Genomic DNA, 13,424 nt, shown 5'->3' on the forward strand with positions numbered 1-13,424 from the left:
GGTCCCTCACGCGTGCCAGCAGCGTCACGGTGAGCTGCGTTTCAGTCACAGCACACCCTACAGCGGAGCTAATTTTTGTACGTCGAGATGAGGTTAAATGAGAGGCTTGTTTAGAAGCAAATGAGCACAAGGTTTCCTTCAATGCTTAATTACAGTGTGTGCCATCAGTCCGTCCTTTCACAAGCGCGGCTGCACTCCATCCCACTGGGAGCCCGTCGCACGCCACCATGCTTGATTTTAGCCCGAGGGACGTGAAGCAGCGTGTCGCCTGCGTCGCCATGCCGCAGCAGATGTGTGCCAGAGCGCTGCCGGCTCCCACCGATGGAAGGGAGAGTCACGACGATGTGTGTGTATGTGTGTGTGTTTTGGCAGAGCTGCAAAAATCAGCATTTGCTGGGTATGACGGAGCCACCTCCCCTTCTGTCAAGTGAGAATAACATCACAGAAAGTGCACATCTCCACGAGGGAACAATTTGGTAGCAATCAGCAGCTGTTGACTCTTGAACAGCTTCTGCTGGTCCAGCCAGTTCTGTAAAGGCTGGCGGTTTTGGTCTCTTTTGTTGTTGTTGTTGTTGTTAAATGGCAGCTTGCTAAGGGCCAGATATTGTTATGACAGTACCTCTAAAATCCTTAAGCTGCTTGAATCACTCCAAGGAGCCAAGCAATAAAAGAGCTAGAATAAAATGTATCCCACAATATCCTTCACTTCTGCTGACAACTGCAGTTTAAATTACTGGTGCAACCTTTTAGCATAGCTAGCTTGTAAAAAATAATGAAAAATAAAATGAAGTCATAACAGCTACTTGCCACCGCTTCTATGATAGGGAGTAGAGAGAAACTACCTTTCTTTTCGGGTGAGCCTATGCTAGTGTACTGTTACTGCTGTTAATATTCTATCCTGATCACTGTCATTAATACATGCTGTAATTCTTACATTATATAAGTTATGCAGCGTTTATTAGAGAAGGGGCTTTGCTTTTATCATAAGGTAGCATTTATCCCATGAGGACCCTAATGTTTTTCAAAGCTTACATTAGAATTATGCTTTTAAAAAACCTAAGCTCTCAGAAGAGCGGTTCGTTTTGCTGGTGCGAATTTGGGCATCCCAATTCCAGACGCTCTGATTCCTTGGGTCCTTTGCCCCAAGTGCCTGGAATTTCAGGGACCCAGAATAAATTGTATCTTTGAAAAAAAAAAAACCAAACCAAAATAATCAGTGTGGATTTTAATTTTGTAAACTATATGCCTTTGAAGTTTGCGATAAAACATTTCCAGACCTCAGAGAGCCAGCGAGGGTTCTGTACAGATGCTGGCTTCGCGTAGTGTGGGTGAGCATTGAAGTGTGTATTTCGCAGGGCATGTTGAAATTGAATCCTCAGCTGTGACTGTTGAGTAACATTTTCACTCGTGATTTCTGGAGAAGTCTGCAAAAAACTTTGCAGTCCGGGGAAGAGCGAGGGGTAGAGGGGTCGTGGCTGTTAGTTCTTGTTTCTGCAAACATCTTGTAGCCTTGCGCGGATGGAAACGTGCCACGTCCTGCAGCCTGCCAAGAGAGAGGCGAGCTACATTCACGATATGTTTCCTTCTGTGTAACCCAGAGACGCAGGCACTTGGGAAACATTTTGCCAGCTAAAGCCAGAAGGATGGAGGCAGCCTTTATAAGCAGCTGCCAGTCTTGTCAGCAAACCCCAGCTCCAGCCCCTGAGGACCAGCACCAGCTCCCTGCCGGGAGCAGCAGCGGAGCCGGGACTGTGTGAAAGGCTGCGAGTATGGAACACATTAGTAAGGGGAGGGGTGGGAAGAGGGAGGCTTGGGACACTCCGCTTGTATTGGCCGCCAAAACTGTGAATGTCCAAAAGGCTGTGTAGGAGGGTGAAGGCGGGATGTGGATGGCCCTGATGTGCAGTGCTTTTTGTTCTGAAACAAAAGGAAATGCCACCTACAGCAAAGGCATCGCTCACCGAACAACAGTCCTGCAGCCTTGGACCTCAGTTAGCAACAGGTATTTTGTGTCAGTTTTCTGTATGTTTAGCTGCTGAGATGAGATCAGGCAGTTGTTTGCAGCAGAACCGTGTCTGAGAGAGGATTTTTGGTAGGGAAAAAGCTGGATTTTAAAATCATTGAGAGTTACTGTGCTTGAGGCTGGAACTGGTGGGTGGAGCTCGTGGTGTGTCATGCAACAGGTCAGACTGGATGGCTTGCAGTGGTCCTCTTTGACCCTGGCGCTTATGGAACAATGTAGTCAATTATTTTATTTTATTTTTTTGTGGGAAACGGACAAATGCATGTAACTTGAGAGCGATCGGTTGCCAGGTGTTGTAGTGGTAGTGTTTTCTGTGAAGGGAGCAAAGAACGCCTGCAAGCTGGCTTTGAGTTGATGGCGCGCAGAGCTGGTGACCCACATCTCATCCCATTTAGCTCCAAAGGATTTGAGATACCCCTTCTGCAGGTTGCCTTGTTCAGAGAGAGGTATTGGTAGCAGCGTTTGTAATGCATGCTGATAGTTTACCGCTGTGGATTGTACTGGCTATACCAAAGGCGAGTATCCTCGTCCCCAGCTTCAGTAGCGGGCCAGGGTTTGGTGGAGTGAAGGTATCTCAGCAGGTCAGTGGCAGATCTGACAACCAAGAGCATCTCTCACGTCTTTCTTGTGGACCTGGCTGTCCCCGTAAGTGTGTGCTGCCCTTGCAAACCAAAGCATCGAAGTCAGGTAGGGGAGGCTTGGAGTTCATTTTCCTGGGATTCCTGCAATGGAAGGGGCTCAGGACCAGGAGTCCAGATCATCAAAACTTTGCTTGGGAAATTTTGGCCAGTTTGCTTTTTATTACAGGTGCCCTGGGCTCCCTTTGTGAGCCTCTGCTGTGCTGAAGAATCTGCAGGAGAGCGGGATGTGCCTCATTGCTCTGGGTTTCATAGCACCCAGGGAGGTATCCTTGGCCTTGGGCCTCATCCTGTGCCTGTCTCCTCAGCTAGAGTCCTCCAGCCACCGATACTCCCAGGAGCCCAGATTGTCAAGCCCATGGGAGAAGGATTGCTTATGGATCTCTCATCTGTTTGGAGACGGCCTGGAAGGAATGTTTTTAGCCAGTGTGCTAATAGGCAGCCTCTTGCATGATGCCTGTAGGTGATGGGTCATACGTTTCTCAACTATATGTGGTTTTGTTTGTGTTTTTATATTAAACAGGAGAAGAACCCTTGAGATCAACACTGGGAGAAAGAAGAAAAGTAGTGAAGGAGTCGATGTGTGATGCAGGACAGGTCTGAACCAAGGTGCAGAAGGTAAAGCACAAACAAGGCCTGCAGGGTCACGCTGCTCCACACCTGGCATTAGATTGCTCTTCCCTTGCTCTAATTTAACAGCCTATCAAAACATCTCTGTGTTCTTCTAGCAAAGCTCCCTTCTCCCCGTAGTCAAGTTAAAGTAACAGTGAGATGAGCAGAGCTTGTAAAAGTTGGGCAGCACCAGTCCAGTGTCACCCATGGAGTCTTAATCAAGCCCCTTGTGTATTTTATGGCCATCAACTCTTTTTTTAACCATCTACTATTTGCTGTAAGTTCTAGCCAAATTCAGTTGGCAGAACCACAAGCAAAGAAGCGGCATTTCACAATATTCTGATTTCAACAGTTTAACTTCTCATTTTAAAAGCAGTGTTGAATGTCACTAATGGGCTGAGCTCACCAGGCTCAGTGTCTGGGTGCCTCGGGATCCGAATCCCTGCACACAGCTCAGTGTTCTTAGATTTGGGCTCCGAAACTGCATGCATGATCTGAAAATGTGTCTTCTTTAGCATCATGTGTTGGGCAGATTCTTGTCGCAAAACGCTCTGTAACCAAGGTAGGTTCACCGTGTACGGATTAGTCTGGGGGCTGCTGATGCACAGCTATTGTGGGGGTGTGTGGCTGACTGGGAACCGTGGGCAATCTCACTGCAGAGGCTAGAGACTGCTGCCGGCAGCACATTTCTCCTTCTCCAGTTTTCCTCTCGCTCCTGTAATGAAGCCAGAGGATGAGATTTTTGTGCCCTGCGCTGAGCTCCTTCAGGCAAACTCCCAGAGTATTGTCAAAACTGATGATGAATTTGGGCTTGAGCAAGGGTGTCAAGTGTGAAGCAAAGTGGCTGGAGCACGGAGTCACTTGGAGTGACGCGGAGTCACTTCTGCCTCTGCCAGGAAGCAACGTTTTCTGGCAGAGGGACGCATGGGCACCAAAAGGCAGTTGCATCCTACGCAAAGCTACTCTGGCAGCCTGAGTTTTCGCATGGAAGTAGCACATGGATTGTTACTGGGAGCTGCCACCGTTATTCAGGTTGGGATTTGGCTGCCAGATCTAACTCCTGCTCTTACGAAAAGTTGGATGAAATGTAATGGCCCATGACAGAGCAAGAGCAGACTAGGTGCTCTCAAGGTCTCTTTTGGCCTTGAACTCTACTAATCTGTGAAAAAACCACAGCTGCATCTCTAATAACACATGACCAGTTCAAGCCCCTGTATTGACTTGCTGTCAAAAGATTTCTCTAGGAGCGCTGTGTCCTTGTGTGTCACGTTTGGAGCATCTGCTCCGTATATACTTGGGTTGAACTGCTTCCAGCAGACTTAGCAACTGTGCTGGTAATTTCCTCTAGGAAATCCAACCACGCAGGATAGCGTTTAGCTTATGGGATCATGGCGATCAAGCCATAATGGCACTCTCTTAAGTTGCCCCCTTGTTGTTTTTTTTTAAAAAAAACCCACCTTTAGCTGTCTCCCCACCCCCAGCCACATATCTGTACATCTAGGTGGGGTTTTTTTATGCCTTGTTCAAGTGAAAAAGTAAATCCTTTTTGATTTATTCCAGAGCAACCCTCGAGCTCAGCTCCTGTGAGAGCCTGCTGACTTTGAGTTGAAAAGATCTCACGTCTTTGAGGCCAGGCTGTGGTCTTCCATCTTGCCTCAAAGTTAAATTGAAAGAGAAATTTCTTTTTTTTTTTTTTTTCTTAGAAAGAGAGGAAGAGAGAAAATAAGCATGCTGTGTAAGGGAATCGGTCTTATCTGCAGCAGAAGAGAACGCCAATGTGCAGAATTTCAGGTTAAAAACTGGATGTTTAGCGAAGGCTTTATTTTCAAGCACCTAGCATGTTGTTTAGTAAGTGTTTCATAAATACTTCCTTTTAAAGCAGTGCTGTTGGCTGGCTGGGCTCCAGCCTGTGATCCTACATTAAAGCATTTTTTGATGTTTAAACTGCTACATTACCATGGTGGCTAGAAATGGTAGTTCTGATCCCTAATTTCCTACAGATCTGCTGATAGCAAGGTCTGGTTCAGGCTGAGTTTTGCATCGCTAACTCCTGGTTCGGTATTAATGTCTGCGCAGAATTTCACTGCAGGCAGGAGTGTTGGTCACTAGCATAATTGCCTTGTTGCCTAGTTGATGTTTTCAGGAACGAATGCTAAAAGATAGGCCAAGAACATCACAGTTCAACATTTAGGCTTAATATCTGCCTCAAGCTCTGCATCTCGTTTTCCTTGCTGACCAACTCAAGGCATTCGGAGGTGGAAGTGAAGCCACTCGAACGTGGGCTCTAGCTCACATGCCGAGCAAGAAAGGCTTGCCTTTAGATGTGGATTCCTAATGCTTAACTCCTAACGTCATCCTGTGGAGCGATATTAAATTTGTCCAGCAGTTGTTGTGCTTATCAAATGACCGTCTTGACATACCAGAGGGGTTGGGTGTGGTTGATACCTTAAAAAGCCCGTTATGCTGGACACTGTAGTGATGAATATGAAGTACTAAGCCCTATACCAAAGATGAGCTGTGCATCTTGAGAGGAAGGAGGTGCAGACAGCTGTCTGACATATACGTTTATATATATATATATAAAAATGTATGTATGTATAGAGCAAAATAAATATGTAAGAGCTATTCTATGCTAGCTCCCTTCTATAGGGCCCTGCTTAATCCATATTCATGCAGTTGTTGTTACAGCTGTGTGTTTGGAAGGGCAGAGATAGTAGATGGAAGACCTTTAAGGTATAGGGACCTTTCTTTTAAAAAAACAGCTCTTCTGAGCAAGGTGACCTTGGCTCTGCTTCTAACTTGGGAAACCAGCAATGCAGTGGAAAGGAGGTGCTGATCGGTGCAGTAAAGCTCGGTTGGACGCCAGCAGAAGATAAAACACCAGTTGGGTTGGTCTGGAGGTTTGACTGCAAGTGGGGTTGTCAGGGCTGCCGTGCAAAACTGTGGGTGCTCTCCCAAACTTGTATGAATTGAATATATACATGGGAGGTGTGTATCTATATTTTTTTTTTTCAAAGCTCCTATGTTGGTATGGCATACTGGGGAGAAAAACAGCTTTCTTACCTGCCTCCAAGGTACACAATGATTTGCTGGCAGAGCAAGTGAAAGCTCAGCTAGCCCTTACAGGCATGGGGAAAGTCTCATGTGATGTTTTGCAAGCCATTCTTACCAAACTCTTCATTTTCAGAAAGCTTTTCTTTCAAGGTTTTATAGTCTGTGGAACATGTGTGTGAGAACACCTTGGTGTTTATACCTGTCTTTTGGGGGAGGATCGAGGAAGGCAGCTGAAACTGCAGTCATTTTCTGGCGTGTCTGTGTACGGTAAAACCACACAGCTCAGTTTACAATACAAAACCAGGTAATTGACTCTTCTTTTGTTCAGTCACCACTTCTCCTGCTCTTTCTTCAGCAGAGAAAAACCACACATCGACCTTCTCCCACAGTCCCGTGTTCTGAGCCAGCAATAAAGTAGGAAAATGTTTTTTCCCAAATCTAATTTGAAACATGATGACTGGACCATTCTTAAACAGCTTCCAACTTAACAATAAAGAAACTTCACAGAATGCTTGGCAGGAGCCTCTGTACATAATTTAGATCATAATCAGATGCATTAACACATTTTATATGGATCTCATGGGGGCCAAGAAGACGAGGTGTGCTGGGTAATTTCTTTCCAGATTTCTTTACCTGATTGTTTATTACTCTTGGGGACTTCATTTGTGGTCCAAATGTCACCAGCAGAATCCTGCTGCTTCATGTGCCTGCATTTAGAGTAGCTAGTAGCAAGGCCTCAAATAACCTAATCGGTGTGTTATCGTCAGTCTTTCCATCTGTGCGTGTCACAGGGAGGATGGAGAGTACGTGGGGAGGGAGAGAAGTGAGAGGAACAAAAGCAAGGACCCAATTCTGCAAATTGCTGAGCCTCCCCTGTGCCTGCAGCTCAGTGGGAGGGAAGGTGCCGAGACTGCTCAACGAGTAGTGTGTTTCCCGCTGAGTACAATCATGAACTCTGCTTCTAGAGAATGGCACGGGGGAAGCGCTCCCCACCTTTTCATTTTAGCTGTTCAATATAAGCAGCTCCAATTTTATAAAGCTTCTGAAAGCTTTTCGGCACTCTGTGCAAAGAAAATGCACTGCTTCATTGTTTTGCCACGAATCCACCCGTGCCAAAAGCATCCTTGTGAAATCTCTCCTTTGACAGAAAATTCTGTTGCTGCCTTGATAAATGATGTTTTGGATTTCTTTCTGCTCTGCTGGTTTGTATTATCCCCTCAAAAGGTGGGAAGTGAAGTTCGCTGTCACTTCAATGTCTCCTTTATACATGCTGAAGTAATAACCCTTCCCATGTGTTTCATGGGTATTTATTTGTTATTAAATGCTGTGAACTAGTGTAACATCAGGATTCCCAATCCTTTCCCAGCCGTGGGCTGTCAAGGCCAGGCTCTGCTCTGAGATGCACAGCTCGGGGTTAGGAGCCTGGTCACCGGGGTGCAAGGGGGTGCTCCTGGGCACTGGGACTTGCTTGCCCAGGCTGTAACCCGCCAGCAGTGGCCTCGGCCAGCTACATTTGACCCACACGATCCCTGTGGGCCGTGGGCCAGAAGTTGGCACAACCAGGAACCGAGCCCGCAAGGCAGGTTGGATGTGGCCAGTGTGTTCAGGAAGGTGAGAAAGTTTGAGCGTGAAGGTGGCTGGATTACACCAGCTGGACTTGGGGCCAGAGAATAGGTAGATGTACTGGCATAGCCTCGGAGCCACGGCAGCTGGTCCCAAAACCACAGAGCTCCTCTTTCCCCTTCTTTCTGTGATGCTGAAACTGAAAACCACCCCTGACTGGAAAGCAATGGTGTTTTACTGGGATGCAGCGAAGGAGTGCTGTGGTGCGGTGCTTTGGGTGCTGTGCACAACCTGCAGGCAAACTGTGCCAACTAAAACCTCTGTGGCCAAAACAGGTTTGAGTGCAGAAGATCCTTTGGAGGCCAAAGGAGAAGCACTGATTTCTGTTTTCCTCATTTATGTTTTTTCCTTAATAATTGTTTATCAACAACATTTTCCCAGGCGATGATGAAACTCAGCACCCCAGACTAGCTGAGATCGTAAAGTGACTTTTTATAACAGAGCATAATGATGATGAAGAAATTAGTATCCTTAAAAATCAGAGGTGATTGGGTTGTTGACTTGCCATTTCATGTGCCAAGCGAGTCCCTGTGTCTCACCCCTGTAACACCAGTGCGTTGTGCTATTGAAATGTTGATGGGGAGAAAGGAGATGAAGAGCTGAGTCACCCAGTGCTTCTCCTTCAAACACCTGCCTTTCCCTGGGTTTTCCAGCTAAGTACTGAGGAATGTAGTTTCTTGCAGGATATCCTCCCCCAGGGTATAAAAGTTCTGGTTGTTGGACTCTCCTGGATAAACCCTTTCCCCTCCATCTCCTGATTATTATGGATCATGAGAGCATCAGGGCAGGCTGATACAGGCTCCGAAGGGTTTGTGCAGCAAAGTGGGCAGGCATACATGAGAGGGAGAAAATATCCGCAGCCCCCTTGCTATTTTTAGCCAGCTCACGAGCAGTTTCCTTGCTTCCAGTGCCCAAATTACCCACTGTGACTGATGTAGTCTCCTTAGGTCAGCAGTACGTACAGCGGCCAACTTGTCTTGACAAGCTTGGGGGGTTGTCGGCTCAGCTGATGAAGTTAGTGTGGCAGCACGCCGAGCAGCACTGCTCTGCTTGCACTGTGGTTTGGCGGGGGCACGAACACGCCTGCTTGGTTAGGCCTTGGAAGGGGGTCTGAGCTCGCCACGGCGGTGAAGGGAAAGGAGTGTTTTGTCTTCTATTTATATATCTGCTTGGGCTGGACTTCAGAATTACTGATGTTTGACCTGTCTTTGTACCAAAACACTGACTGTTCAAACAATTGCTCAGCTGAAACTATTGAATTACCTCTCGCTAAAGCATTATTTGATTTGCCTTTCTATTTTGCCAAGCCTCTGAAAATAATAGCTTGCTTTAGCCTTTCGTCTCTGGAAGAGGCCATCTAGAGAGGATGCGCTGCTGCCTTCTAACTTCTGTGAGTTAGAAGCACTGTGGCTTATCTGCATGGCGTATGATCCATCAGCCTTCACCTGCCTTCTCCATTACATCCTGCATGTATTGCTTAGCTGGGTAAGAATTTTGTTTGCTAAAGACCTGCCGGGTGCTGATCTGTTCCTGCTAGGTCACAGCTGCTGTCTTCTCTGATTGCATAGGTTGGGTAACCCCTTACAGCTCAGGCCTCATATCTGAAAAAAAGAGGTGATGAAACTCTTCCAGGGATCTTGTCCATGCGTTTATGTGCTGAAATGCAAGGGGGAAGGTATTGCTTGTGGTTTGCTTTTGTGGCCTGGAAGGTCCTTCCCGAGTACAGGGAGAAGAGCAGAACTGCGGCTGAGTGGGGGAACTGAGGAATTTAGGTTCTCTTTTGGCTAATTTCAGGTGAATATATTTGGTGGATGCTGTTTACGTGTCAGAAGGAGAGGTGTAGGCATAAATAAAGTAGAATGGGAAAGGTGGAACACTTAAACTCTTCTGATGGTTGGAAAGGGGAAGAAAATGCTTGGTGGTTTTTTTTTAATCAGGCAGCAGGATTCTGGCTGTTGCATATGTGTGTGGTTGCCCTCCACTGGTTGATATTAGAATGACCTCCCTATATCAGAGTCTTCTTTGCAAAGATCAATGTGTTTCTTCAGACTGACTTCAAAGAGAATCAAGAGAATTTTAGATGGAGGGATGGGTTGTTGAGAACTGGTCAGTGCGAGTGCTCGCTCTTCATCTGCAAAGCCACCCTGGGCAAGAGGCAACTTCTGAGCTGGTGAAGCAGGAGGAGTTGTCACTAAACAGGGCTAAAGTTTGTAGAGGGGCGCAGGTGCTTGCAATGGGATAGCCTGGGCTTGGAGAGGCTGCAAAACACAGGCTGCTACAAGATGTGGCTGTGAACAATCTGTCATCAAGGCTTGGTGACCCCACAGGGCACATTGCACCTCAAAATAGGCAGCACACCATTTGCCTCCTGGTTTGTTCAGAGGAGTAGGCTTGAGTTATGCGTCAGGCTGAGAATTATGCGACAGCCTTAATTACAAAAATTGTTTGCTGACCTTCAGTTTTATGAAAATAATCTGAATGTGAGTTTATCAGCACTTAAGCGGCTGTTACAGTGGAGAAGCAGAGACTTAGAGGATTTAAGGGAAGTGCATCAAGCACTTAGGATTTCCACTCTAGTGTGTTATGCCATGTCCTTGAAGGTTGTCTGGATCAGAGCCAGCAAAGTCAGGAAGATAGCTGTGTGCCCTACAAGACCATATTAAGGATGAAAACTTTGCTCTGTACTTGAAACCCTTTCAAAATGTGTACACTAGGAAATATAGATTTTTGTCTTCTATGGATTTTGGCAAGGCGGCTGTTAGAGTAAAATGAAAGGAAAATGAACCAGAGAGGAGCTTTTGATTTTCATGAAACTCAGTAGTTACGCTTTCCAGTAACAACAGAAGACATTTCTAAAAAACAAATCCCAAACCTGGTGACACATAGAATTCAAAGGCAGCATCTAATCCATTCTTTTTTCATCCTGCTAAAGCACCCAGACAGGATCCAGTCTGGGATGTGCATGCCTCATGTATCTTTCTGCCTGTTGGATACATGGAAGGATTTGGGGAAATCATTATGTGGTGGTTGAGCAGAGACCTGGGGGCAGAGGAATCCTTAAAAGGATGTCTCTTAAAATGTCGTTTAACATCAGCCCAACCCATTTAATCTCACAGTGTTGTTCTCAAGAATGCTTATCACCTTCTACAGGTGTTAAGTCTTATGATGCCAGTAAAGCACCTTGAATTTTAATGTGAAAGTGTTATCTGTGTCTTATTTGAACAGACTTATTCCTCTATCAAGATGTAAACATCGGAGAAAAGAAAGCACAGTGTGCTGGGAGACTCCCCCCTGTCACCAGGTCATCAGCTCAATGAAGAACTTATAAAATCATCAAATAATTTAGGTTGGAAAAGACCTTTAAGATCATCAAGTCCAGCCATCAACCCAACACAGCCAAGTCCATCACTAAACCATGGCCCTAAGCGCCACATCTACATGTCTTTTAAATACCTCCAGGGAAGGTGACTCAACCACTTCCCTGGGCAGCCTGTGCCAGTGCTTAAGAACCTGTTTGGTGAAGAAATTTTTCCTAATATCCAACCTAACCCTCCCCTGACGCAGCTTGGGGCCGGTTCCTCTCGTCCTGTCACTGGTGACTTGGGAGCAGAGACCGACCCCCCCTCACTCCAGCCCCTCTCAGGCAGCTGCAGAGAGCGAGAAGGGCTCCCCTCAGCCCCCTCTTCTCCAGGCTAAAGCCCCACCAGCCCCCCCAGCCGCCCCCCAGCACACTTGTGCTCCAGACCCTGCCCCAGCCCCGCTGCCCTTCTCTGGACACGCTCCAGCCCCTCAAGGCCCTTCTTGTCCCGAGGGGCCCAAACCTGAGCCCAGCATTCGAGGTGGGGCCTCCCCAGTGCCGAGCACAGGGGCCCCATCCCTGCCCGGCTCCTGCTGGCCACACCAGGGCTGACACAAGCCCGGGGGCTGGTGGCCTCCTTGGCCACCCGGGCACTGCTGGCTCATGCCCAGCCGGCTGTCAGCCAGCACCCCCAGGGCCTTCTCCGCCGGGCACTTCCCAGCCCCTCTGCCCCAGGCCTGGAGCGTTGCCTGGTGTTGGTGCGACCCAAGGGCAGGACCCGGCATCCAGTTGATCTCAGCCCATCGATCCAGCCTGTCCAGATCCCTCTTTAGAACCTTCCGTCCCTCGAGCAGATCAACCCAACCTGGTGTCATCTGCAAGCTTACTGAGGGCACACTCGATCACGTCATCCAGATCATTGATAAAGATACTAAACAGAACTGGCCCCACTAATGAGTCCTGGTGAACACCACTTGTGACCAAACCACCAACTGGATTTAGCTCCATTCACCACAGCTCCTTGGGCCCGACCATCCAGCCAACGAAGAGTACAGCCAGACAAGCTGTGAGCAGCCAGTTTCTCCAGGGGAGTGCTGTGAGAATGCTATGAAGAGTTACTTTTATTATACATCAGAGCGTTATCTCAGATATCTCCAGGAAAGACTTCTACCTTCTCTTTCGAATTTCTTTGAATCATAGAACAAATCAGGTTAGAAGGGACCTCTGGAGGTGTCTAATTCAAGAGTAAAGCTAACTGCAAAGGTTATATAAAGTTTCTCAGGTCTTTGTCCAGTTGAGGTTTGACCATCGATAGGGTGGAGGGTCTACCATCTCTCTGGGCTCTTCTTCCAGTCATTTTTTTTTTTCCCCTGTGTATCCAGTCATAGGAGACTACATCAAAACCTTGCTGATGTCAAGGTAATCAGCGTCAGCTGCTGTCTGCAGATAGAATCATAGAATGGGTTGGGTGGGAAGGGACCACTAAAGGCCATCCAGTCCAACCCGCCTGCCATGAGCAGGGACACCTTCAACTAGAGCAGGTTGCTCAGAGCCCTGTCCAGCCTGACCTTGAGTGTTCCCAGGGATGGGGGCAACCTGGGCCAGGGTTTTACCACCCTCAGCGTGAACAATTTCTTCCTAATATCTAATCTAAACCTACTGGCTTTCAGTTTAAAATCATTACCCCTTATCCCATCACTACACTCCCTGATAAAGGGTCCATCCTGATCTTTCCTGTAGGCCCCCTTCAGGTACTGGAAGGCTGCTCTAAGGTCTCCCCGCAGCCTCCCCTTCCCCAGCTGCACAACCCCAGCTCTCCCAGCCCGGCCTCGCAGCAGGGGGGCTCCAGCCCCCGGAGCATTTCTGTGCCCCCTCTGGCCCCGCTCCAACAGCCCCGTGTCTGTCCCGTGCTGAGGAGCCCCGAGCTGGAGGCGGCGCTGCAGGGGGGTCTCACAGAGCGGGGCAGAGGGGCAGCACCCCCTCCCTCGCCCTGCTGCCCGCGCTGCTGGGGATGCAGCCTGGGGCACAGCTGGGGGTCTGGGCTGCGAGCGCACGTTGCCGGCTGATGTCCAGCCTTTCATCCACCGTTATCCCCAAATCCTTGACTGCTGCCAGCAGCAAGGTGCCATGTAAGCAGCTGGGCAGGGTAAGTGCAGCCTTTCCAGCTGTGTTGCTG

At 48.0% G+C, this 13,424-nt stretch overlaps 1 protein-coding gene across 7 annotated transcripts in view; it reads left to right on the forward strand.

The window, feature by feature from the left end:
- The window catches only part of EXTL3 (exostosin like glycosyltransferase 3), a 162,145-nt gene that overhangs the window by 93,137 nt on the left and 55,584 nt on the right, over nucleotides 1–13,424 (forward strand). For 6 of the 7 annotated variants that reach the window (XM_075086497.1, XM_075086503.1, XM_075086501.1 and 3 more), the window contains one exon: nucleotides 3,185–3,279. The exons of the other annotated variant lie outside the window; for it this stretch is intronic. The gene's annotated coding sequence lies outside the window, so the exon portion shown is untranslated. The remainder of the gene's footprint in view (nucleotides 1–3,184; nucleotides 3,280–13,424) is intronic. 7 annotated transcript variants of the gene reach the window in all.

This window comes from Phalacrocorax aristotelis, chromosome 3 (assembly GCF_949628215.1).
Source record: "Phalacrocorax aristotelis chromosome 3, bGulAri2.1, whole genome shotgun sequence".
NCBI lineage: Eukaryota > Metazoa > Chordata > Aves > Suliformes > Phalacrocoracidae > Phalacrocorax > Phalacrocorax aristotelis.